This window comes from Typopeltis vanoorti, chromosome 9 (assembly GCF_054136105.1).
Source record: "Typopeltis vanoorti isolate ZY-2024b chromosome 9, IOZ_Tvanoo_1.0, whole genome shotgun sequence".
Lineage (NCBI taxonomy): Eukaryota > Metazoa > Arthropoda > Arachnida > Uropygi > Thelyphonidae > Typopeltis > Typopeltis vanoorti.
Genome location: NC_143557.1, coordinates 93,478,684 through 93,502,185, shown reverse-complemented (window position 1 = coordinate 93,502,185; position 23,502 = coordinate 93,478,684). Strand labels below are relative to the sequence as shown.

Genomic DNA, 23,502 nt, shown 5'->3' with positions numbered 1-23,502 from the left:
ATTTAGGCTGAATGTTGGATACATTTAGCCTTAATGTCATCTTATATTATGAGTTCAATGAAAATTGCTATTTTGCAAAGGCATCCTAGATCTCCATGAAGTCCCAGCACATCTACAGGACGCGTTATGGAGGTGTTATTATTATAAAACTCCAAAATTTTCGAAACAGTCAGATGTGGTAACACTTTTCTCTTTTAAAGGAAGCTTCGCATACTCCCTATTTGGAATAAATGCTGATAGACAATTTATTTATTTATTGTTGTTTTATTTATCATTGTTATTCTATGAATAGTTTTGACGATACATATTATTTAAGGTTTTAATGAATTTTGACTGTTACTATTTTATGACTCCTTGGAAATTTCATGGAATAAAAATAATATTTTTACTTATTTTTCCTTCATGGATGATGCCATCAGCTGTTTAATCTCGAAACCTAGATTTCGCGTGAAAAACAAATGTTGTAATAAGGAACATGTGTTCTCTCGTGTCAGTTGTGGTTTTAAGTGCTGAGCGAAAGAATGATAGTTTCTGTTGTAGGATGAAATGCATCGATGTAGTTAGCAATTCTTTGAATTGGTATTCGAATGTTCGCTGACATATTTCATTAGTTCAGCTTTAGTAAGTTAAACGTTTTTGTATTTTCTACCAAAAGCTGAATTTATATATCAGTTTAATAAATGGTAAATGTATTATTACAGTAGGTTCTTTTCAGAATTCAATTACGAGATATACTTTGTGTAGAAAATAAAACACTATTTGACCGCTTTAATTCCATAAGAGGTATACTTAATAATAAAAAAATAATAATAACCAAACCTTTCTCCCAAATGCGAAGATCAAGGATGTTTGTGAAGCTGTTAATTTACAGAGGGTAGAAGTGAAAGAATTCGTTTCAGTTATCACACATGATTTGAAATAGGAAAGTATGTAATGAGAGAATGTATGAAAAAGTGGCCGACAGCGAAAGAAGAGTAAGGAAGTGGAGACTGCTGTCTCGTATGATAGGACTGAATTAAGAATTTCCCTAATTGCTAATGAGCCAAAGAAAAGTACACCAATATAGTTCACGGAGTGAATTTGATCGACTAAAGGACATATATATTATCAGTACCCGATAGACTACATTTGAATGTTTTGGAGTTACATGTTTGGCGGTGATGTTATTCTGTGAGAAGTTGGATGAGCTAAATCCGGAAAACTAGGAGTATTGGGTGGGAGGGGGGTGATGATGGACCAATTGTAGATTTAGCCACCCGTTGGAACAAATCATTGTATGTCAGTGGAAACGACCACAGATTTGGTCGCCTGATGAATAAAATAAGTTTGACTAAATAAAGAATTAAAGAACCGATTTCAACCTCCCCCATCCCAAGTGCAGTGGACATTAACATTTTGAAGTGAATAACTTCAAGGTTATAATATTTTATTTATATATAAATGATTATGCCCACCAGATCTTATGTCATCCTACAAAAAAAAAAAAAAAAAGAAAGAAAGAAAGAAAATTTCGTAATTAATAAATCCTATAGCCTTTCATTCCTCAAAGATAATGAAACAGCCTTAAACAAAACTAAAAATAATAATGATGAAAAACAGCTATAACTCATAGCCCATCTAGGCTTGAGTGTATTCCCATCTTAAACTGGATATGCATGATTCTTTTAATCATAACTGATAGTTTTTTTATTATTATTATTATTATAGTATAGACACCTCCAATGGGTCTGAAGGCTCATTGCTGAAGACTGAAACTATTCATAAAATATATTTCATACTTCTCCTTGAACCATTAACAGACAAATCACTTGCAACTAACTCTTACAACCCATTGCATTCATTTACACTCTAAGCAAAAACAAAAAATCGCATCTATTAACTACACTCATACTTGGCTTTCAGGGATAACCTTTTGTCCTGTTCCCTCTAGCCAAGTGATGAAAAACTTCCTCTGCATCATTCCTATAAAGCTCTTTAAGTAACTTAGATATTTCTGCCATATTCCCTGTTTTCACCTTTCAACCAACTTCTACAACCTGCAGAGCATCAATATGTCCTCATGGGAGGTAGCATTCTACAGACTACTCACCATCTTTGTCACTTGCCTCTGGATCTTCTCCACTACTTCCTCATCCACAAGAAACCTGGGTGACCAGACCTGACCACAGTAATCCAAATGTGGATGTATCAAGGTCTTATAAAAAGGAATAACAATTCCTTGTCTCTACTTGTTAGTGTGCTCTTCAATATCCAAGTTATCTTATGAACTACCTTAGTAATATATCCTCTAAAAGTTAACTCTAAACAATCCCTAAATCCCTAGATTCATCTGTTTCCTGGAGTACAGTTCCACCAGTATGGTACTCAGCTTATAATCTATTTATCCCAAAAGGTATAACCTTACCTTTCTACACATTAAACAGAAACATTATGTTTTGCCCATACTTGACAGCCTGTTTAAATTATCCTGCAATCTCTCCACATTGCTTTGATTAACTGTATTCTACCTAATTTTGCATCATCAGCAAACAACTGAATATTTCCTTTGAGATTACTTCCTATCTCATTTATGTACAAATTAAATAATAGTGGTGGTCCTATGCAGAACCTTGTGGCACATGAGAAGTTGCTTACATTCTCCTGGAGTCTACTTTTTGATATCTGTCCATCGCTCCACCATCATATCCATATAACTTGTATCATATTCACCCCGTTTATTGCAATTTATGTAACAGAGGTCTGTGTGGTATTTTGTCAAAGGCCTTTGCAAAATCATCATGCAGTCATTTACCTTTATCCAACTCAACTGTTGCTCTATTATAAAAAGTTAATGAATTACTAAGCCATGTTGCCTTCATAGAGTATCGTAATCTTATCCAACCATTTCCAAATTCTCTTTTTAACAAACCTTTTCAGTACTTTTACTACTCCTGAGATACAGATTGGTCTATAATTTGCTACTGCAGTCTTAATACCTCCCTTATGCATAGGATTTATTTTTTGCACTCTGTCCACTCTAACTCCCTTAGAAGATCTGATACTTAAAGAGCTTAGTCAGAGGCATTGCCAGTTTACATTGAGATTCTTCTGTATCCTAAGAACCTCCAATTCATCCATCTCTGTTCCCAAATCAGTGCCTGTCACATATCTCACAGGAGCAACCTTGCTTGAATGATATACCCACAAAAGTGGTCACTCAGTAACTGAACTATTTTATCTGCTTCTGTCACTTCATCACCCATCAGCACTCATTAAGATTATCTTTCCACATTCATTGTTCATGTTACTTGCCATGTAACAAAAAAAAAAAAAAAACTTTGGGATTTCCTTTGTTCTGTTCTAGTGTCTTCTCATCATCTGATTTTGCCTTCCTTACCATACTGGTCACCCTTCTTGCCTGACCCCTTGTGGTGTTCACGAGTTTGCTGGTCACCTTTCTCCTTATATATCCCCCGCAACATGTTCTTCTTTTGCAGCTTATGCTTAATGATACTACTCATCCAACTCCTACCTGATTAACCCTCCTGACTTTGGACAGTCTGATATTGCTTCCTCTAGATCAGTGCTTCCCAAACTTCTGGATGTCAGGGCCCCCTTTGCAAAAATTAAAATATTTCATGGCCCCCACGAAAAAAAATCATAATAGAGAGATATATTATTATAATATTTATTGTATTTATATTCAATACAGAACATACACAGAAAATATTGCAAAAATCAAATGCATATATTACGTTTTTTGCCTCTTACTATTTGGTTCTGAAGACGATGGGGGCTGTCTCGTAAAATATGAAATACTGTCCTTTTTTTTGAGTCTGTTTCTGCTTCTTCTGATTGTTCGCGGGAATTTTTTTAAATTTTTTATCAGCCACTTATTCAACTCAGGGTTAAATGTTTTAACGTGGAATAGATCAAATAACATTACTACTTACCAATACTGGCACACCACAGACTGATAACATGAAATTAGTGAATATTACCTGAATAAGGGAATCCCTGGACCAGGAACATTTTTCTATTTTGTGACTTTTCTCCCTGTAAGATAATTAAGCCTAACGCGAAACAGACAGCAAAGGCAGGTTATTAAAACGTGCATATGATTGGTGCGGTATTAACAAAAGATCACATAACCAAAAGATAAAAGCATAGCTGACAATTGAGTTGAAATGCTAACTCTCTTCAACCGAATTCCATATGTGAAACTGCCATAACATTCATTATATATATATATATATATATATATATATATATATATGAGAGCCTGTGTAGCTCAGTGGATGTGGCGTGTGCACACCACGGTGCTTGGCCGCACGAAGGAAGACTTGGTTTCGAGTCTAGTCAGCGACTAGAGGAAATTTTTCTAAGCCTTTTTTCGACTAGTTCCCAAGTTAGTCGATCTCTGGCACGGGCAAGCGGGTTTTTCCTCCCAGAAACTCGGGTTTTTTGTTCCGTAAACTCAAGAAAATCGACCGTAGAACCCACATTATTTCAGACATTAAATATATTGCGTTAGAGGTAGGGACTACGAGATCGCGGCACATTTGAGCTGTCTCTCTTCACTGTGTACTGGTTAATTAGTGATACCCTTGGGCCATCTATCTCTGATTTGTACCAGTTGAGATTGAACTGCCCACTCAGTCTCCAAAAGTTAGATAGGGCTAAATGGCCTCGCCTACTCCCGTATACGGGAATAAAAAAGGCATTAGCTGATTTTTTTAAAAAAAAAAAAAAAAATATATTCATTTTTTAAATTAACTGACTTAAACCCGAGAATTATAACACAATGACATTTATTTGAAAAAAACGCAACATGTTTCGTCAAAAATGACTTCTTCAGGCGATAAGAACATAGAAAGACAATAAAAGACACTTAAATTAACATTGACACACTCTAAAGCTATACAACTATAAAGCCATAATATTCGACTGTAAATTACAGTTATGAGCTTGAACTACAGTCCGAGTTAAAGTTCCATTGTTGTACACCTGTGCGTGTGTGGAATCACGCGATCTCCAGTATCTAATAGTAGAGTTGAAAGAGTCTGCCAAATTATAGCTGAGATTATTATTCAAATGAAAAGGGTCTAAGGTGATTTCCCTTGACTCGACAATGCGGCGCTCTATTTCATCATGGCTGATGTGTAGGTTTGAAGTCAATGTCCAATCTATTTCATGTTGGTGGCCTTCGTTGTTCGTGTTTATTGAAAGCAGGACATGGCCCGACAGAGCAGTAGCTCTGGTTCTCTTATAAGCAATGTCTCTCTGATGTTCTTCGAGACGTAGTAAGATAGATTTTTCTGTCTGTCCATAGTAAGGCTTTCCGCATTCATAAGTGACCTTGTATACACCTGGGAATTGTAGAAGGTTGTGAGGTTGTTTATAGTTGTTGAAGCGTGATCTTATTTTTGGCAGAGTCGAGAAGCACGTTTTTATGTTAAACTTCTTTAGAATTCTGCTCAGCTTTTTGGATAGTGTGCTGATATATGGCAAGACGATATGACCTTTGGAGTCGTCTTGTGTCTCTACGTTGTTACGTTGGTGGCGGGATAATTGGTTGTTAATACTTTTTAGAGAGTAGCCATTGTTTTTAAAGGTCCATTTAAGATGTTGTAGTTCCTTTTTTAGTTCTTCTTCATCTGACAGTACAGATCTTGCACGATTCGCTAGAGTTGATATAATACCCAACTTTTGCGCTGGATGGTGATGGGAGGACGCATGCAAATATCTGTCTGTGTGTGTTGGCTTTCTAAAAATAGAGACTTTAATTGATTCAGGCATCTTGGTGAGTTTAACATCTAGGAAGCAAATGGAACTATTTTCTTCAATCTCCATAGTCAATTTTATATCTTGATGGCAGTTGTTTAAGTGGTCGAGGAACTTGTTAAGATAACACTTTTACGAATTTTAACACATTTGGTTGAATTTTATTGCTGCCTTGGGAAATCGAACTTGCACACATCTAATTAATAATAATAGTTTTTAGTTAGATACTGTGTTTGCCCATGCAACATATGGTTTTGCTTCAGTCTATACAGCATAGTTTCTGTATGAGGGGACATGTGATTCATTAATTAGTGTATTTTTATCCCAGTTGTCTCTAATTGCACTATTTGTTGAGAAATATATTACACAGACTCCTCATACCTTATTCATAATAAAAGTACTTGTTTTTATTGCCTCTGCAGTATAGTGGCTGTTAAGGAGAGGTGTTGTTTACCACTGCAAGCGAGTTACTCCCCACATGAACTTGTTTAAGCTTTTGTATATGCGAAACTTTTATTGGTAACAGAAAACTAGCTCAAATGACAGTGATAATATAAAACTAGTTTTGATATGTATATAAAGTCGATATTAACAGTCACTGATTATGAACGCGTGAAAGGGACAGGAAGATTTGGAGCTTCCCTGGAGAGCATTCGAAGTAAATACAATTAACCACTGCTTTGAAATGAAACATATGAATAAGCAATATTTACTAATATTCATTAAGCACCGAAATACGCAGGAAGCAAAGTTTGTGAACCAACACCAATGTGTGAATTTTTCCATTAAAATATAAAAAATAACAAAAAAGAAATAATAAATAATAAAAGTTAAATACGTTTCTTTTAAAATAAAAAAAAATCTACTTAGTCTTAAAACATTTTAAATTTGTTTACATTATTTCACGGCCCCCCCTCAACAAAACCTACGGCCCCCAAAGGGGCTGCGGCCCACAGTTTGGGAAGCGCTGCTCTAGATGACCCTTAATTATCTTCTATATATACATTTTAATATATTTCAATATTTCGGCAACATCACGTTGCCATTTTCAAGAACTTAAGTACAAGACGTGCACGCAGGCACAACAAAACAGTAAGTGAGGAAGAAGTAGGAAGCCATTATTTCTCCTAAAGTCCTGATTGTGCCCTCTAGCAGGCAATGTTGGTATTCTTGGGCAATTGTGCTGAAGGTCTTCTGATGTAGGTTTCCCAAACCTACATCAGAAGACCTTCATTAGTGTTAACACGAATATTCTTTGACGGTTAAATGCTTGCTTCCACCGAAACTTTTAGTTTCTATATATTCGGGATGAAACTCTTGTAGTTTCTATATTCGGCTATGCAATAATGTCGGATTTGATATTCACTTAATTTGTACTATCATGTATTATATTTGCAATGTTTTTTCTTTATTTTTTCTTACATTTTAGCACATACTAGTAATGAATGTATCTCTCAGGTATACTGTGATCTACGCTGCAAAATTACCACTGTGAGCTCCAAAACGGTTTACGATAATTTCTCTGAGGGCACACTAAAAATTCACTGTGGGTGCTGCGTTGCCAACCTCTGTACTAATTGGTTAATGCATCTTTTGCAGATTATACCTGGAACCCCCTAGCCTATAGCAGCAGACAGCTATTCATTTTATCTTAATCTCACACTAGATTGTTTCAAAAGAACATTGCTGCTATTCATCCATTATCATCAACAGTACCCCCTTCCCCATCTTATATTCTGTATCTTCCCTGAAAATACTAAACCCTTTACATTATATTCCTGTAACTAGATCATCTACTGTTATGCAAGTCTCACTAATCCCTATAACTTTTGACGAGATTGCGCTAACCAATGCCCCAAACCCCTCCCTCTTGTTCCTGATACTTCTGGCATTAGTATATAGAAACTAGCATTCCTTTAGGACTACATCTGCCTTAACTTCCTGAACTGACTACCCTCTTCAATACTGTTGCTTGAGAGACTAGACTCTGCCAAAAGTTTATTAATTTGGTTATACTATAAATTAAAGATGCCAAGAAATTATATTCTTGGTTTATCCTTTATTCTAGTGTGAGCAAACAAAGTTTGCAAGACTGCGCTATTTGTATATAGAGTCTAATGATTTCACATCAATTGCATTATAGGAAGGGCTACTTCCCAGACTAGTTTTAACCTTTATTGAGGTCTCATCAGTGGGAGCCAGACCCAGCAGTGATACCAAGGATGCAGTAATGCAGAAGTCATATTTCCATATAGAAATAGTCAAAAGGTGTCACACCTTATTACAAAAATACTCTGGATCAGAGATAAATGTTGCAATTTTTTTTTCACTTGGTTATGAGGGGTATTCAAAAAATGATTGAACTTTTTAAATAGCATGCCAACTGGCACAGAGAGCGTGCTGCAGCTAATGAGCACACCTAGCGGTAGGTTTAGACAACAAACTGCCTTTTGTCCCATTCTACTATGAGCATTAGTCATCAAGTTACATCCGCTGAAGTGAGCACGTGCACAAGCTGTTCATAATGTGCAGTAAGTCACAGAGATCCTCACTACATGAAGGCCTCCATTCTACCCCAAATTCTTGTGCACTTTACAAGCCTTGATTCAACAAAAACTGCCAAAGCAGTCAGTAAAAAAAAAAAAAAAACCTCAGCTTACTGCAAGTGGAATGACTTACTGCACAGTTTCAGCCCGTGCTTGAAGCACACAATAAATGTAAAATCAGCAAATCTCATTCTGACTTCATAAAAGGTCAACAGTAGAAAACTAGCCTCCTGTCCAAATGGAAGCCCTGGGCTATCAGACAAATCTTCTCATTTATTCTTCCGCCTCCCTTATTCAGATGGCACCACTGTTATTACAGCATCCAAGGATAAAGCTGATCTCCTTACATCACTCTTCCTTCAGTTCTTGCATTGATGACCAAAACAGGTCACCTCCCACAAGAATTTGAGCACTATGTGCCTCTTGTAGTTTTTGAGTAACCTCAAAAGAACCAATGTTAACTACTGTGGATAAGGAAAAGGGCAGAGAATGTAACATGACATAGGTGGGGTTGAATGGTATCTAAAGCTAATAATGAATTGAGTGAAAACATCAATACTAGTTTTATATATAAATCTGGAGTCAAAGCATTATATTTATTTACAGGTGCCAGAGGTATATTAGGAATACGGGAAAGCTGTTTGTAGTATTGATAGCCAGTTGGATTCAAGATCATAAGTGCAAGTGAGATGTAGCTGGGATGTAACAGTGGAAGAAGATGTGTTAACAGAAAAGATGGAGGATTTTGTATTTTCAGGAAGTCATGTCAGAAAGAAAAAAAAATGGAAAGTAGATTTTTAATCATAACGGGTGAATTGTATTCTGTTCAAGTGTTGGTGATTAATGACAGTATTAGCATATGGTGTGAAGTTGAAATACTAGTTGTTCAATAAAGACGCCTGTTAGACATTTTGAATGCACATTAGGCAGATTGAATAGCAAGTTAAACAAATTAAATAGATTCCTTAAATACTAATACTATTGAAAAGTTGCAGATTCATCATGCTCGTCTACCACATATTTATGGCCTTCCTAAAGTAGACAAATCTTGTTATCCATTACATAGGATTGCATAGGATCTCCTACTTATTATTTGGCAAAATATCTTTCAAGTCATTTATGAAATTTTACTGAGAAAACCACCTTTTATATAAAATTTTCATTTAAAAAAAAATAATTAATTAAATTTAATTTTTTAATCTGAATTTTTTAAATTTAGACTCTTGAAGATGAAGATCTTCAAGAGTCTGAAATTGATGTAGTTTCATTGTTTACAAATACACTTCAAGAAACTCTACAGCTTTTAAGTAGATTTCCCTGTTGATATCGACAATTTATTCAAGTTTACTATCAATGCCGGCTATTTTACTTGGCATAATAAATTATTTCAGCAGATCGAAGGTACCACAATGGGCAATCTTATATCAACTACTTTAGCTGATTATTTGGAGCATTTCAAGGATTGGATTTTTAACACCATAACACTATTGCTCTTGCACTTGGCTACATTTTGTGGATTACATCTTTGCAATCTGGTCTCGCTCTGAAACAGAACTACTTCTGTTTAGGAAAAAATTAACTCCTTATATACTTGCTTCAAGTTCACTATTGAAAGTTAATCTAACAACAGTCTTCCCATTTTGGATACTTTAATACATCGTAACTGCCGGTAATATTGAATTTTCTGTTTACAGGAAGCCATCTTTTACAGTTGTGAATGAACAACACAGAAGGTATAAGATTAATCTTAGAAGAGAATTTTACATTAGAACATGGGATGTTTAGGATCTACAGATGAATACTCTTGAGATTGTCTGTAAAGAGATGGATAGGTATATTATTATTATTATTCAGCCCTCCATGGAGTCAAGAGACTCATTGTGGGAGGACCTTCCTAGAAAACTCAGTCTTTGGCTGATTATTTTATGTATCCCAAATTATCATACCACTCCTTGAACTCAATGACTGTTCGTGCTCTCACCACTCTATTAGGCAATGCATTCTATGGTTCAACCACCCTCCACGCAAAAAAACTACTCTCACCCTCCTGTTCACAGCTTCCTTTTGTAACTTCCAGAGATGACTCCCTTGTCCTTGCTCCCCCCCCCCCCGTTCCACCAAGTGAAAGAACTAATCAGCTTCAACCCTGTAACTACTCTCGGCAGTTTAAAAGTTTCAATCATATCACCTCTCATTCTTCTATCTACCAAACTCTGCTGTCAACATTTCCTCAGCTAATCCTCATAACTAATATTGTAGTTCTGAAACCATCTTTGTTATCCACCTCTATACCCTTTCAACAGTTAATTTACCCCCTCAAATGTTGGGGACCAAATTTGAGAACAATAATCCAAGTGTGGTCTAATAAGGGCTTTATACAATGGAATGACAACTCTTTTATCTCTGCAAGTCAGCGTCCTTCTCAGTATTGCAGTAATCTTCTGGGTTACCTTCACTACCTTTGCAATATGCTCCATGAATTTCAGTTTTGTATCAATCATCACCCCGAGATCTCTTGTCTTCCCCTACTTCCTCCAGTACAGCTCCCCCAATTGAGTATGCAGTCTCCCATTGATGCGTCCCAAACTTCAAGACTTTGCATTTTGCTGCATTAAACCGAAACCCCCATTCATTCACCCATCTGTCCAGCTTATTCAAATCCTCTTGCAGGGCTGTCACATCTGCACTATTACTAATAACCCTTCCCAGCTTCACATCATCTGCAAACAACTGAATATCTCCCTGCAATCCACTGACAATGTCAGTGATATAAAGGCTAAACAATACAGTCCCAGTACTGAGCCCTGTTGAACCCCACTTGTAACCTTCTGCATCCTTGATATTGTCCCATCATACACAATTTTCTAATACCTATCAGATAGTCGATCCTGAATCCAGTTAACTAACCTGACATCTAAACCCATGTGCTGCAACTTAAAAATCAGCTTATCTGGCACTCTGTCACATAAGCTGATTTTTTGGATGTCACATAATGTCATTTTTTTGGATTTTGCAAATGCTTTAGCAAAATACAAAAAAATGGCAGAATATGCCTTTCCTCTCATCAACTGCTCTTGGCATGTTATTATAAAAGGCAATCATATTACTAAAGCAAGAACACCCTTAACAAATTCATGTTGTTAAGGGTTTTCTCACAGATAACATTAACCTCATCTGCCTGACACTGTATGTGGTTCCTCACTAATTTCTCCAAGATCTTAACAACTACTGATGAAACACAAACTGGAATTTGACAATTCCACTCTGCTACTGCCCTTATACAATTGTGCTATTCTTACCTTCCTTCCATTCCTTGGGTACCTTTCCCGTAGCAAGACTTTAATTGACAAGCCAAGTCAATGGAGCTGTCAGTTCTTTAGCACATTCTCTCAAAACCCGTGGCAAAATTCCATACAGTCCCACAAGCTTTATTGACATCCAGAGTACTCAATATTTGAATCACACTCTCCTCTTGCACCCTCTAAACCTCGAACCACTCCTATCCCTCTAGTATTAAAATCTATTTCTGCAGGATGAAATACTCCAATAAAGTGTTCATTGAACAACTCCACTATGTCCTCTGCATCAATCATTCTATTCCCATTTTTATCCCACAGTGTTATTCTTCCATGATCATTTTTCTTCCTACTGGAAAGGAGTCAAGATGATAATACAGAATACAGCAAAGAAGTATCTTTGCCCAATAAGAAGACCAAGAGACCCATGGATATCAGATTCAACATGGGAACTAATCAAAAGAAGGTGGTTTGAAAAACAAAGAGACACAGTGACTGAAGAATATAAGAGATTACATAGAGAAGTCAGAAGAGCCATCAAGCAGAACAAGGAAAAGTTCTATACTAATAAATGTGGAGAAATAGAGTTCCAGATGAGGAAGCACAATTATAAAAGTGTTTTATTTAGTTCGTGACTTAAAGCATAAGTTTAAGCCCAAATTGAATGTCATCTAAGACAGGAATGAAGCATTACTAACAGAAGACTTGGAAATCTAAAACAGATGGAAAGAATACAATGAGGAACTGTACAGCGGAGCGGATAAAGAACACATGGAGTCCTCTCACCAAGAAATTTTGATTTGGAACCTCCTCCACTTAAGCATGAAGTTGAAAGAGCAGTAGCCTGTTGTCATAAGGCCCCAGGTGCAGATGAAATCCCAGCACAGTTAATTAAAGCCACAGGGGGGAATGGTGGGATAAGAGTGTTTCATAGATTGATTACAAGGATATGGGAGACAGGATCATGGCCTAGAGACTGGAAGAAGTCGGTTTCATACCACTACATAAGAAAGGTGATATGAGGGCATGCAAGTACTATAGAACTATTAGTTTAATATCTCATGCAAGCAAAATTTTATTGAAGATAAATAGGATTGAGAGCAAAGTTGAGGCAGAGATTCAACTTGAAGCCACAATAAGAAGAGGTGTTGGAATTGACTGACTGGCTTCAAGTTGGAAAAGGAGTTAGGCAAGGATGTTTACTTTTTGCTCACTTGTTTAGTATATATTCAGAGGACATCATGCGTGAAGCATTGGATGAGCTCAAGACAGGAATTAGGATTGGAGGTAGATTGATCAGTAATCTGAGGTATGCTGATGATACATTACTCCTTTGTAATGACATGGAAGAACCAAGACTAATTCTTGACAAAATTAACAAGATCAATAATAACAGAGGACTTCAATTCAATCCTAGAAGACAAAGATTATGGTTCTCAAAGGAAATACAAACAGAGAAGCTCTTGAGAAACAAGTGTACTTTAATGCAAGTGTACTTCATCTGCAAAGTTCATCTCAACTTCACAGATGATGCAGAGTTGGGAGAACCATAAAGAGTAGTGAAGATGTTGTGGCCTTAAAAGAAGACTTGAATAAATTGAGTGATTTGGCACGGAAATGGGGATGTGAGTTCAATGTTGCAAAATGTAAGGTTTAAAAATTTGGAAAACAAAGATGGGATGCAGAATTTATGCTTGGTGAGAATATATTGTTGGAGGTAGAGGAAATAAGAGATCTGAGGGTGATAGTGGATAAGGATCTAAAATTTAGGGGACACATCGCCAAAATTGTGAAGACAACACAAAGGCTTCTTGGAATGATGCGGAGGACACTGACTTGTAGAAGTAGGGGGATTCTTGTTCCATTTTATAAGGCTTTGATTAGGCTACACATGGACTATTGTGCCCAGATTTGGTCACCGGGTTTTCAGAAGGATGAAGAGATGATGGAAAGGGTTCAAAGGCGACTAAGGTAGTTTCTGACCTCTGGAATGTCGAGTATGAGGAAAGATTGAGAAGATGTAATTTGCAGAGTCTGGTGGACAGGAGGAAGAGGGGGAGATATGATAGAGACCTACAAGTTGGTAAGGGGTTGTTATAGGATCAATGGTGGAGAAGTTCTACACAGAATAGTGGGAGAACCAGAGGTCATCCCTGGAAACTGTATAAAGAGGGTGTGAGTAGGGGAGTCAGAGGCAGGTTTTTTTTGTGCAGAGTTGTGAATGATTGGAATGCTTTGCCTGAGAGTGTGGTGTCTGCAAGAAGTTTGAGTGTGTTTAAGACATGGTATGATGAGATGTGTGTATGTGTGATAAAAGGACCTTCCAGATGAGTCTTTGACTCCGTGAGGTCTTGGGGTGGTAATAATAATAATAGAGAAAGAATTGAACTCAGCTAGTTTTGAGTACCTGGGATTCAGTAATAATGTGAAGAATTGCTGTTCAGAAGATGTCAGAGAAGATTAGGAATGGCTAAATTAATAATAGTCAGAGACTTGTCTAAAATCTGGAAGGATGGATCTATCTCCATGGGAACAAAGTTGAGGATTTTTGGATGCACTTGTTTTCCAACAGCGACTTGTGGATGTGTGACTTGAAACCTAAAGAAGTCAGATAAGAAACAGATATCCGTTTTTGAGATGTAGTGTTACAGAAGGCTGTTGAGGATATCATACTGAAAGGCTTACAAATGAATGGGTGCTAGAAAAGATCAGTAGAACTCTAAGGTGCCTTAAGGATATTGACAGAAGAAAGTTAAAATATTTTGGACACATAGAAAGGATGTAAGAGGGACTTCTCAGAACAGTAACAGAAGGTAAAGTTTCTGGAAAAAGAGGAAGAAATAGACCATCAATGAGATGGATGGCGTGTGTGTGTGGAGCAACTGATCTTCAGAGATTTGAGGACTCCAGAAAAGCAAACAACAGGACTACATGGCGAAGCTTGGTGTGATACATCACGAAGCATTGGAGTGACCATCCAGCATCTGTGGATGCCCAGTGAACATATAGATAGAACTTTTACAGGCAGATATACCCTGTAGACACTATATATCCAGATATATAGTGCTTCCATAGTGCAATTGGAAGAACAATGGTACGTTGTGCCCTTTGATTCGAAAAGGCCTAAATTCGATTGTTTTTGTGAAGAGAGGAATCTGTATTTGGGTTTTTTTCAATTAAAGTTGAGTTAGCCGATCTCATATGGAGGTAGCAATGTTTTTTTACATCCCTCATGCAGACAAATCAGCTTTGAGAACACACGCAATTTACAGACAAAAATACTAGTGGTGGTGGTAAGCAGATGATGGCATTGGTGTAGGAAATGATTGTAGTGGTGGTTCATTGTAGTTGGTGGATTAAGTGGTGGAGACGTAGATTCGTAGAGTAGGTGCCCTCCCGTTGATGAGTCTTTGGACTTCTTGGAGGTGTTATGTAATAATAATATCCATCCATCTTCACATCGTCATCTTTCACAAAAAAAAACAAAAAAAAAAACACAGCAATATCAAACACTTAAATATACATTAAGGGTGCACAATTTGTTCTTCCAAGTCTCTTCTATTAGATGAATGACATAAAATAAAACTTACTCCTTTAAGGTAATGTATGCTGATCCTTTTAACATCAGCTTGCATTCTGGAAGAGGGATGATAGTTATCAAATATTTTCTGTATCAAGGCCTCATTATGTTCATTAAGTGCTAGATATAATATAATATGATAAGTATATACAAATAGCAAGGATCCTTCTCAGATATAATTTGTATACCACCACCTCAGACCAACCTGGAAGTTATCTTTCTTATCACCTATCAAAGATACATTATCACCTTTATCATCACTTGGTGTTTATCAAATGCCCTGTTTTTATCAACTTTGCTACTTTGGACGGACTAGCTGTTGTGCTACTATTCAAATCAAAGAACATGAATATTATATGAGATTTTGAAGGTTCAGGCCTTGCTTCTCATGCCATCGATACTAGACACAGCACTGGAACTGCACAAAATGCTACACTATAGTAGATTCAAATTTTATCTGTTTTTTTGAATCATGTGAAGCCTTATGCCGCTATCCTAATCTTAATCGGACAGACTGTGTGCCTAAGAGTTTATTATTTTTAAATTAGTTAATTAATTATACACCTGTTCCCACATCTCTGAACTCTAATAGTATTGCCTACATAATGGAGTTCCATGTGGTATTCTGTCAAATGCCTTTGCAAAATCCACAAAATCATGTAGCCATTTCCTTTATCGAACTCAGCTGTTACTCCATTATAAAAAGTTAGTAAATTACTAAGCATGACTGACTCTTCACAAAGCCATGTTCACCCTTATACAGTATCATATTTTTATCTACCCATGCTTGAATTCTTTTTTTTTATCAATTTTTCTGGTACTTTTACCACCACACCTGACATACATATTGGTCTATAATTTGTTACTGCAGTCTCAGAACCTCTCTTATACAAATGAATTATTTTTTGCACTCTTTTCACTCCCTTGGAACTTTACCATAGCTGAGACTTAAATTAAAGATCCTAGTCAAAGGTATTCCCAGTTCCCTTGCGCATTCTCATAAAACCCTAGCTGATATCCCATCTAATCCCACAGCTATATTTAAATTGGAATTCTGCAATATTATTATCTGAGACCTCCAGGCAGTCAAGGACTAATCGAGGAAATCTATAAATCTCTCAAACCAGCTGTCATACCTTCCCTTAAATTCATTCACACTAGATGCACTCACTACCCCCCCCCCCCCTGCTAAGGCAAACTATTCCATTCACTCACTGCTCTCTGGGGAAAAAACCTAACTCTTACCCCTTTCTTGACTGCAAATAAATTTAACTTCTATGGATGCCCCATGTTCTCTCCCACCTTCCATATAATGAAAAATTTCATCAAATGATATCCTATAACACCCATTCAAACGTTTATAAACCTCTATCATATCACCCTTCTTTCTCCTGTTAACCAGCATCTGCAATCCACATACTTGCAATCTTTCCTCTAAATCCGATAATCCAGATATAATTTTTATAATTCTTCTTTGCACCCTTTCCATAGCTTCTTTATCCCCCTTGGAACCCAGGAGACCAAATATGCACACAATAATCCAGATGTGGTCTCATCAAAACCTTATAAAATGGCAAAATGACTTCCTTATCCTTACATGTCAAGGTTCTCTCCAACATCCTAGTTATCCTCTGAGTTGTATTTGCAAATTTTGCTATGTGACCTTTGAACTTCAAATTCCTATTCACCAATATCAAGATCCCTGGCCTCCTCAGTTTCTTGTAGCATAACCCTGCTAATATAATATGCTGCTGGAACTCTAATCATGCCAAAGTGCATAACTTTATACTTGCTAACATTAAACTGATAGCCATTTTTGTTTGCATAAATTTCAGAGCCTATTCAAATCATTTTGTAAGTGCTGAATATCAGTAGCAGCTCTGATTATCCTGCTTATCTTTGCATCATTGGCAAACAGTTGAACATCCAATGTTACACCCTGCCTGATGTTAATGTACAGCAGATGATGTGAAGCTGGGAAGGGTTATCAGTAATAGTGCAGATGTGGCAGCCCTACAAGATGATTTGAATAAACTAGACAGATGGGAAATGAATGTGGATGTCGGTTTAATGCAGTAGAATGTAAAGTCTTGAAGTTTGGGATACATCGATTGGAGGAGTTGTACTGGAGGAAGTAGGAGAGAAGAGATCTGGGGGAGATGATTGATAGAAAACTGAAATTTAGGGAGCATATTGCAAAGGTTGTGAAGGTAACCCAGAGGATTGCTGCAATACTGAGAAGGATGCTGACCTGCAGAGATATCGTTCCATTGTATAAGACCCTGATCAGACCACACTTAGACTATTGTTCTCAAATTAGCTCCTAGGATTTGAAGGGGATAAATTAACTGTGGAAAGGGTACAGAGGCAGATAACAAAGATGGTTTCAGGACTGTGCAATGTTAGTTATAGTATGAGGATCAGCTGAGGGAATATGGACTGCAGAATTTGGTGGATAGAAGAAGGAGAGGTGATATGATTGAGACTTTTAAACTGTTGAGCGACACTTACAGAGTGGACACTGGGGAGTTCTTTTTTTAGTGGACAGGAGGAAGGAGCAATGACAAAGGGCCATCCCTGGAAGTTATGGAAGGAAGCTGTGAGCAAGAGGGTGAGGGGTGGTTTTTTGCATGGAGGGTGGTTGACCTGTGAATGCATTGCCTGAAAGAGTGGTGAGAGCAAGAACGGTCAGTGAGTTCAAGGAGTGGTATGATAGACTTTGTGTTTCCTAAGAAAGATCTCCCATGATGAGTCTCTTGACTCCATGGAGGTGTGAATAATAATAATGTACAGATCGAACAATAATGGCCCAAGGATTGAACCCTGAGGTACACCACTTGTCACCTGAAATCTGGCAGATATCAAAAAGTGGTATACCCACTGTATACCACTTTTTGATATCTGTCTGTCAACCATACTCTTCTCGAAGTCAAGAGTTTATATTCCAATTCCATATTCTCCAGTTTATCCAACAGGCTTTCATACGCTATCCTTTCAAATGCTAGAAAAATCCAACATTATCCACAATGGGGTTTCCCAAATTGTGTTCCACGGAAAGTGAATAAGTGTTCCATGATGTCACTGACCAAGCCATGTATTTTTAAACATGGAAGCAATTCGGGAATGGGAATACTGCTGTTTATGACCGGTCATGGAAATTGCCTGCAAGCCGATTACAACAATGGGCAGCGTATCCTCTGTGCTCAGAACTGAATGAAATAACATCTGCGTTGCAAATGTTAGTGACTAATCAGCAAGGAAGTATAAAGAAAATTTTTCCATTGAAATTGAAGATCAAGGTAGTCTGTATCTTGTTCTCAAATCTATTAATACTGAATACTTTCTTTGCAAGTTTGTATTGTAGGGTGAAAGTGCTTCTTTTGAAACCGTAGTGCCATGATTTTTTAAAAGTAATTGGCCTACTGATTTAAATTTTAATATGAATAAGAGACAATGGACTTTGTTTAATTTTGGTTTTAAGAAATCTCTTATTGAAGGTGTTTGTTATGCAACAGATAGTGATTCATCCACCTCCAGCCTGCAAAGCAATCTCCAGGATGAACAAAAGGAGGGGAAAACTACCAGCACAGGAGAAAAAATCTGCATTCACTCGTAAGTACTTTTAATAATATTATAAATTTTTGGTCACTCAGAATGGAATATGTCAATAAAAATCAGCATAAATTAATTTAATGATGTTGGCCTGAGGAAACTGCAAAATGCTACAAGATTTCATTAGTCCAGTGATTGATAATTGATTTATAATTTTATATTTGTGAACTTGTCGCACCATTTATGTGTACTAGTACTCTTTTATTATGATTATGTCATAATTAATTATTAATATTGTGTTTTATTAATTATTAATCCATTACAAAATAACTAAGGTGTTCCGTGAAAATTTCAGGATTTGTGAAGTGTTCCATCGTAGGAAAAATCTGGGAAATGTTGTCATAGTGTATCCATTCACTTTATCCAACTTGGCCATAACATTGTTATAAAATATGAGCAAATTGCTAAAACATGACCTCCCTTTAGTAAACCATGCTGCTCCTTGCAGAGTATATCCATTTCTGTATGCAAGTTCTTACTAACTGCTCTAAAACTTCGCTGCCACACCAGAAATACTGATAAATCGGTAGTTAGACACATCAGTTTTTGCATACCACTCTTGTACACTGGAACTATCATACATTCCTTTCATTTCTGTGATATCATTCCTGACCTGAGACTGAAGTCATACAAATATGTGAAAGGCCTAGCCAATTCGGCTGAACATTCCTTTAGCAAACGAGCTGATATTCCATCTGTCCCTATTAACAAATTCTTATCCAGGTTATGCAACAATGTATCCTAATAACCTCAAATTCATTCACGTAGGTTAAAGCAGGATCTCTAGGATGATATACCTTTGCAAAGTGGTCACTCAGTAACTTAACTATTTTATCTGCTTCTTTCTCCTCATGACCATCATCACTCATTAAGGTTAATCTTTCATAGTCGTTCTTCCTCTTGCCACATAACGAAAGAACTCTTTGGGATTTCCTTTGGCCTGCTCAGTTGTCTTTTCATAATCTAATTTTGCCTTCCTTGTCATGCTGGTCACCTTTCTTGCCTGAACCTTGTACTGTTCATGAGTATGTTGGTCACCTTTCTCTTATATACCCTGCACAGCATTTTATTCTTTTGCAGCTTGTGCTTAATGATATTACTCATCCTCTAGATGACCCTTAACTACATCCCATGCACCACTAACATCCTTACCCTGCAGTGTTTTATACCATGGTACAGATTTAAGCTTCTTCCTAAGCATGTCATAATCACTTGCCTTGTAGGGCCACAAATATCCTTTCTTGATAGAATATTCTCATGGTTTACAATCTCCCAAGTCAAGGCTGCATGGTCACTTTCACTAATTGGAAGCGATGTTGTCATCTTGGTTATGGAGAGAGCTCATCTGATCCTGTGACCTAGTTGAAACTAGTGATGATACTAGTTTTTTCTATCTCTCAGCTTTCAGTCATTAAATTTCTTTTTAAATGCTTTTAAAGAGAAGATTTTTTATAGATACAATAGTAGATTCCTTGTTTAGTAATTGTCATCTGCTAAACAAGAAAATTTTAGATCAAAAAATGGTAAATCATGCTTTCCTAGTTTATTTGATTGTATCTGTCACAGAAACCTGCTTAGCAAGCTACCATCTTATGGTCTACCTTCCATCCTTGGAAGGTAGACCATAAGAAGGTTGATCACCTGCTTTCTCTCTTGCCATTTGCTACACAGGTGACTTTTTTCCCATAGATTTCATTAGTGCTGAAGTATCCCAGGGGCTGTACTTTTACCCATTGCTCTTCTTTCTGATTACTAACCTTAAGTCTATCCATTGTGTTACATGAAAGAAAGAATACAAATTTTTACTTATCAGGCTGAATCATATACACTCAGGCAGATGTTATCAGACTCAGCCATATTGCACACATTTTTTTTAACTTTTTACAAATAATTAATTTATAAAACCATATTTGAATAGAAATTCTATTTATATATAAATACAGCATTGCTTAACTTAATTTTTTTGCAAATGTTATTTACTAATTTATCTCTGACTATTTATTAATACCTTGTATAATGCTATAACAACCTTTGACATGGTGCAGTATGATCCTTGCTGTCCTTTCACCAATAAACCATAAATCATCCAACCAATCATTACTCCACTTTCTTCCAAAACTAAGAACACCAGTGGCTTCTAACTTGTTGAACCAACTTCTCCTCCCTGTTTCCTTCATTCCATCTGCCTTTTTTCTTCATAACACCTGTCTTATTCTATCTTCCCCAAAGACTGGTCTTCATCTGTTCAAGAAGATTGAATGTCTTCTTGAACCACTTTCCACTTAACCTCTTCTCCTCACATAGCACTTAATTTGCTACATTTATCAACTTTTCGTATGTTTGATATTAAAAAAAAAGTATTAATTAGTTGCTGCATTTATGAAATATGAATCATATTACTAAAAAGTTAAATATTAAATTCATCAGTGAGAAGATGTAGTGTATAGTATTTGAAAAGATTTAAAAAGGATGATGCTTACAAAGAGTGCTGTTTGAATTTTAGACAAATAAAAAGAATCAGAAAATAGTTATTTGCTGTGGCTATGCTGTAATGAAATGGCATTAATTTTGTTTCTGCTCCAAAGATATCAACCTGATATCTTTGGAGCAGTGTGCTTGCTCTTTATACTATACTATATGTTCACTGGGCATCTACAGATGCCGTATGGTCACTCCGATACTCAGTGATGATGTGCCACACCAGGCCTCACCATGTAGTCCTGTTGTTTGCTTTTCTGGTGGCCTTAACTCTCTGAAGATCAGTCACTCCACACACACACACACACCATCCATCCATCTCATTGATAGTTTATCTCTTCCTCTTTTTCCAGGAACTTTACCTTCTATTACTGTTCTGAGAAGTCCCCTTCCATCCTTTCTATGTGTCCAAAATATTTTAACTTTCTTCTGTCAATATTCATAAGGAAACTTAAAGTTCTACTGATCTTTTCTAACACGCATTCATTTGTATGCCTTTCAGTTATATGATATCCTCAACAGCCTTCTGTAACACCACATCTCAAAAGCAGATATCTGTTTCTTATCTGACTTCTTTAGGTTCCAAGTCTCACATCCATAAGTCACTGTTGGAAAAACAACTGCATCCAAAATCCCCAACTTTGTTCCCATGGAAATAGATTCATCCTTCCAGATTTTAGACAGGTCTCTGACTGTTGTTTTAGCCATTCCTAACCTTCTTCTGAACAGCAATTCTTGACATTAATAATGGATCCCAGGTACTCAAACTTGCTGACTTCCTCAGTTCTTTCTCCATTAAGGTACACTTGTTTTTCAAGAGCTTCTCTGTTTGTATTTCCTTTGAGAAACATAATCTTTGTCTTGCTAGGATTGAGTTGAAGTCTTCTGTTATTACTGATCTTGTTAAGAATTAGTCCTAGTTCTTCCATGTCATTACAGATAAGTATTGTATCATCAGCATACCTCAGATTACTGATTAATCTACCTCCTATCCTCTTAAGCTCATCCAATGCTTCATGCATGATGTCCTCTGCATATATACTAATCAACTGAGGAGAAAGTAAACATCCTTGCCTAATTCCTTTTTCAACTTGAAGCCAGTCAGTCAATTCCAACACCTGTTCTTCCCTGATTAATGTACCTCCTATCTTAATTCCTGTCTTGAGCTCATCCATTGCTTCATACATGATGTCCTCTGCATATATATACACACTAAACAAGTGAGGAGAAAGTAAACATCCTTGCCTAACTCCTTTTCCAACAAGTGAAGTCAATCCGCCACCTGTTCTTACTTCTTGCTCCCTGTACAAGTTGGCTATTATCCTGATAGTGTGTTGAGGAAAACCCATTCTTTTCATTACTTGTCACAGTTTCACATGCTCACCACATTACCAGAGGGAGTCTGAATTCTTTATATTTTTCTATAATCTATCTAAAGCAAAGAATCTGATTTCTGGTGCCCTTACCTTTCCTAAAACCTGCTTGTTCCTCGGACATCTCTGTTTCTTCAACTTTGGCCTCAATCCTATTTAGCATGATCTTCAATAAAATTTTCCTTGCATGAGATATTAAACTTAGTTCTTGCATGCCCTCATATTACCTTTCTTATGTATTGGTATGAAACTGACTTCTTCCAGTCTCTAGGCCATGGTCCTGTCTCCCATATCCTTGTAATCAATCTATGAAACACTCTATTCCCTCCATTCCCCCCCCCTCCCCTGTGGCTTTGATTAACTGTGCTGGGATTTCATCTGCACCAGGGGCCTTATGACAACAGGCTACTGCTCTTTCAACTTCATGCCTAAGTGGAGGAGGTTCCAAATCAAAATTTTCCTGGTGAGAGGACTCCATATGTTCTTTATCCACTCTGCTGTATAGTTCCTCACAGTATTCTTTCCATCTGTTTTTGATTTCCAACTCTTCTGGAAATCAAAAAGACAGGAATGGAGCATTACCTAATAATGCTCCATTCCTGTCTTTGATGACAATCAATTTAAGCTTAAACTTGTGCTTTAAGTCACAAACTAAATAAAACATCCTTTTATAATTATGCCTCCTTATCTGGAACTCTATCTCTTTACATTTATTAATATAGAATTTGTCCTGATTTATGGCTCTTCTGACTTCTCTATGTAATCTCTTGTATTCTTCAGTCCCTGTGTCTCTTTGTTTTTCCAACCACCTTCTTTTGATTAGTTCCCATGTTGAATCTGATATTCATGGGTCT

The 23,502-nt window shown here is 36.8% G+C and overlaps 1 protein-coding gene across 1 annotated transcript in view; it reads left to right on the top strand.

Moving 5' to 3' along the window:
- Positions 1–499: 499 nt before the first annotated feature.
- The window catches only part of LOC150103256 (DNA topoisomerase I, mitochondrial-like), a 364,529-nt gene continuing 341,526 nt past the window's right edge, over positions 500–23,502 (top strand). The window contains exon 1 of the mRNA XM_090398605.1: positions 500–621. The gene's annotated coding sequence lies outside the window, so the exon portion shown is untranslated. The remainder of the gene's footprint in view (positions 622–23,502) is intronic.